Below are 5,457 nucleotides of genomic sequence, written 5' to 3'. Positions count from 1 at the left end.
GTTTGTTTTATGTTGTAATATTTCTTTGTAAAAAGCTGCTGTTTCTTTACCTGAAGTTTAAATATATTTTATGGTTATCTGGGAATGTTTTATTCTGTCTGCAGTTGTCTCATAAAATATTTTGAAAAAAAGTTACATATTTTAAGGTTTGCTGCAGATTCTGTGCTGAAATCTTTCTTTAAAGGCAAACGATGTGAATCAAAATGAAAAACAGCCACTTACTTGAACGTGTAGTGGCTTAAAAAACATTACATATTAAATTTAATGAGATTGTAATTCTTTTTTTTACCAACATATTTTTATTGAGTTTTTACACTTTGGAAATACAAGCATGTAGTTATTTGAACAGGTTCTCTTTGTAGTCATTACATGACAGTAATTATTTTACTCAACCCAGAGAAATAAAATACAACAACAACAAAAAAATAAAAAAAATAAAAAATAATAATAATAATAGTAAAAAACAAAACAAAGAACACAGCTTCTCAAAAACTGGGGTATTCACACAGGATACAAATTGGTCAGATATAATTATACACATCTATACAACATGGCACACCACAGGTTCTGGCAAATCAGAACTCAAACAAACCCTCTGTCAAGTCTAAGTCCTTAATAAAATTAATGAAAGGCCCCCAAATCCTCTCAAAAAGATACCCTTTGGATTTCCTAATATATGTTATTCTTTCTAGCGACAAATTAGACGACATCTGTTTTAACCACTGCGTGACACTAGGTCTATTAATATTTTTCCAAGTCAAAGCAATACATTTTTTTGCAGCCAATGAGCTTATATCTATGAAAGTGCGTTCTGATTTACTAAAGTTATGTTCCCCAGGGAATAAAGCTAGCAGGAACAATTTAGGATCCAGTGGAACTTGCTTTAAGATAATTTTTTCAATTATATCTTTCACCTCTGTCCAAAATGCTTTGATTTGTCTGCATTCCCACATGCAATGTATTAGAGTCCCTTTAGAATTACATTTTACACAAAGATCTGGGATATTATTATTGTATTTATTTAAATGCACAGGTGTAACATAGATACGCATTAGCCATTTAAATTGTAGAATTCTAAGACGACTGTTTATGGACATTGTGTGAATTTTAATGCAAGCCTTTTCCCAATCCTGTTCACTGATATTTGATGATAGGTCCAAATTCCAGTTTATAAGCTTATTATTTGAGTTCTCTAATGAGTTAGAGATCAGCACATTATAAAAATCTGAAATGATGCCCTTCCTTGATTTATTTCGAGTCATTAATTTTTCAAGTAACGTTAGAGGGGGCTTGTTAAGATTGTTGAAATTTGCTTTAACAAAGCTTCTTATCTGAAGAAATTTGAAGTAATGTTTTTTATCCAGATTGAATTTGGTTTGTAGCTCTGCAAATGACAAAAATATATCAGAATTTGATGGGTAAAGGTCACCAACAGTTTTTAAACCTTGCAGCGCCCAAAGCCTAAAGGTTCCATCTGCTCTACCTGGAGCAAACAGCTGATTACCCCATATTGGGCTAAATTGGGATATGTTGTTTGGCTCCGCAAGGTAATTTCTAACATCCTGCCAAATTTTTATCATGTTTTTCAGAATGGGATTTGTAGCATGTTTCTTTAACTTCGTTGATGTGTCAGAGTATATAAACAATGGAAGAGCTAAACTTAAATTGTGGGACTCCATTTCTACCCAGTGAGGATTATCTTTATCTGTAAAATAGAACATAATAGTCCTTAACTGAGTGGCCCAATAATAAAATTTAAAGTTGGGACACTTTAACCCCCCTCTATCAAATGGTAAATAAAGCAGCGAGAGGCGTAGCCTAGGCCTTCCATTATTCCACACAAAAGCCAAAATGTTTTTTTTTAGCCAATTGAATAATTCAGGAGGAGGCGGCAGTGGAATGCTTTGAAAGAGGTATAATAGCTTTGGAAGTATATTCATTTTCAGGACATTAACTCTTCCCAATATGGATATAGGCAGAGATGTCCAGTTGTCAATTGAGGCAGTTATTGTTTTCATTAAGAGTTCGTAATTGGATTTGACCACCTGTTGTAGTTCTGGGAAAATCTGAACACCCAAATATGTGAAATGTTCCACTACTTTAAATTGCTTAATCTCACTGATGGGGTTAATCCTTTCACCCAGATTTAATACCAGAATAGAAGATTTTGTATTATTTACTTTGTAGCCAGAGACTCTCCCAAATTCCTGGATCACTTCCATCACCGCTGGAATTGAGTTTTTTAGATCTGTTAGAAATAAAATAACATCATCAGGGAATAGAGATATTTTGTGCTCTGTGGGACCCACGGTGATCCCAGAGATTTGTGGATGGAGACGAATAGCTGATGCCAAAGGCTCGATTGCTAGTGTGAATAGTAAGGGAGAGAGAGGGCATCCCTGACGACAACCCTTCCTGATTTGAATCGCTCTTGAAAATATTTTATTTGATACTATTTCCGCAGTTGGATTATTATATAATATTTTAACCCATTTAATAAAGTTACTACCACAATTCAATCTTTCCAATATGTTAAAAAGATAGGGCCATTCAACCCTATCAAAAGCCTTCTCTGCGTCCACTGAAAGAAGAGCTGTGTCTTTAGCGTTCTTTTTGAACCAAATAATATTCAGGACCCTTCTAATATTGTGGTATCCTTGCCTCCCAACCACAAATCCATTTTGATCTTTATTAATAATATCTGGTAAGATTTTTTGCAGTCGAAATGCCAATAGTTTACAAATGATTTTGAGATCAGAGTTAAGTAGGCTGATGGGTCTCAGGTTTTCACATTTATTGGGAGGTTTACCAGGTTTTGGCAGGAGAATAATTAGAGCCTGATTTAAAGAGGGAGGCAAGGTGCCCTTTTCAAATGACTCCATGAACATGTCTAGAAGGGGACAGAGCAATTTGTCCCTAAATTTTTTGTAAAAGTCAATGGGGATACCATCAGGTCCTGGTTGCTTACCAGATTTCATTCCATTTATGGCCTGTGCTAATTCCTCTTTATTTATTTCCATATTTAAGTCTACTCTACAATCTTCTGCAATGACAGGAATATATAGTCTACCCAAAAACTTGTCTAATTCCACTTGGTCTAACTGTCCTTTAGAGTCATATAATTTCTGATAATAATCTTTAAAAGCATTATTAATATCCCTTGGATCTATTAGAGTTTTATCCTGTGTTTCAATTGATGTAATCGAGGTTGTTGTTTCAAGCTGTTTAATCTGCCAAGCTAGAAGTTTTCCAGCCTTGTCCCCTGTTAAAAATTTTGCTTCAATCTTAAGAGACTGGATGCAGCTCTAAGACTGGACATTTTGTCATATTCTGCTCTGAGAATCAACAGCTGTTTTTTCAATTCAGTATCATTTGTTTGAAAAACCCTCTCCTGAATGTTTTTTATTTTATTTTCTAGGTGCTGCCTTTTAGTTTTGGCTTCCTTGGACTTATTGCCTGTAAAGCTAATAATATGACCTCTAATAAACGCTTTAAAGGCCTCCCATCTGATGCATGCTGTTGTTTGATTTGTGTTAAACTGAAAGAACTCATCAATTTGTTGTCCTATATATTTAACAAAATCCTCATCCTGCAACCATTTATGCTGAAAGCGCCATTTAGGGGGATCCCTGGTAAGATTCTTATCACAGTAGCTCAGACAACATGGAGCGTGATCTGAAATCACTATGTTTCCATACGCATAGTTTTGAATTTTGATATTAGTTCTGATGAAATTAAAAATAATCTATTCAAGTAAGACTGAAATGTTGCTGAATAACATGAGTAGGCTCTGGTTTGTTGCTGAAGTTCCCTAAAAATGTCTACCAGTCCAAGAGTTTTCATAAACAACTGTATAGTTGTTCTACAGGTGTTATGTGTCAGATCTGACCCTGTGGATCTATCTATTTCTGGCATAAGGGTACAATTAAAATCCCCTGCGATCACAAAGCGCCCCTGCAATGATGAAAGTAAGAGGAACAAGTTTTGAAAAAACCCAGGATCATTTGTGTTAGGGCCATAAACATTAACTAAGTTAAGTTTTTCCGTTAGTAAAGAGCCCTGAACTATCAAATATCTACCCTTCTTATCCTTGATAACATTGTTTACAAGAAATGGGACAGATTCATGGATAAGAGTCATAACTCCTCTGGCTCGAGAAGAAAATGTTGAAGTGAATACATTGCCTCGCCACCTCCTCCTGACCCGCCCCTCATCTTTTTCCATAAGATGCGTCTCCTGTAGAAATACTATTCTGGAATTCAGATCTTGCAGTTTATTAATGACTTGTTTGACCTTTTTTAGACGTTGTAGGCCCCTGCAGTTCCATGTAACTATCTTAAGATTTAAGGCTTGCGACATGTAAGATCCACCAAATTACCAGAAATGGAGAAGAAGTAAAAAACAAAGTTTACCCCATACACACATGAACATTTGAGAAGCTTAAACAACAGAACAAAACTCACAACATAACCCCTAAACCTAGATTCCCACACCAAGTCCAACCGAGGGACTCCCTCCCCCCTCCGTACACCTCCCGTTATCACGTGTGACCGACCCACACGCTGTGAGGAGCAGTCTAACCACTCAATAACCAAAATAAAAGTTTTATTACCGATGCTGTTCACTATATATAACAGTAACTTACTCTTCCATATATTTGCTCACGGGATCGAACTTATTAATATGGACATCAACCGGTATGTGCACTTTTCCTTTTGCCATATCTAAGCAGAAGTAAATGTATTCTTAATAAAACCCTCCTGTTCCACCACCAATACAACTGAACAATAATGGCATCAAAAAGGTTATAGGAAGCCACAAATTGTTAACTTAAGAAACCATATATGGCATTTTTAACCCATAGTTACCTCCTCGTTGGTTTTCTTCTGGATTTTCTGTAAAAACTCACGTGCAGCCGCTGCTGTTTTAAAAGCATGAGTTCGGTCCTGATAAGTCACCAGCAGCTTGGCTGGGTGAGCCACCCCGTGGCGTAATCCCAGTTTGCGTAGCTCCGTGCGTATCGGGTCGAACTGCTTCCGAAGCTGGAAAAGACCCGTCGCTGTATCTGGGTAGAACCGGATTTGATGATTCTGGTAGCGAATTTCAGTATTAGCTCTTGATGCTAGAGCAACAAGCTGCTTATCCTTGTAGCTGAGAAATCTTATTATTAAAGTGCGAGGCGTTGCGGTGTTGTCTCTCCGGGGTCCAATTCGATGCGCTCTTTCCACGGCCACAGCTCCAACACCGAGGGTCTCCGGCAACCACTTCTCTAGGAACTCACATGGATTCTGCCCTTCAGCTCCCTCCGGCAGTCCGATAAGCCGAGATTGTAATTCTAGTTTCCTTGGGAAACTATAATTACATAGGAATAATCTAATTGTACTAAAAGACAGTTTTCTCTATCTAAATGTAATCTGAATTATTTTCACAACATTTCCACCAACTCGCTCGTCTGCA

This window comes from Gambusia affinis, linkage group LG11, assembly GCF_019740435.1.
Source record: "Gambusia affinis linkage group LG11, SWU_Gaff_1.0, whole genome shotgun sequence".
Lineage (NCBI taxonomy): Eukaryota > Metazoa > Chordata > Actinopteri > Cyprinodontiformes > Poeciliidae > Gambusia > Gambusia affinis.
The sequence above is the reverse complement of the archived record's forward strand: the minus strand, read 5'-3'. Positions refer to the sequence as shown.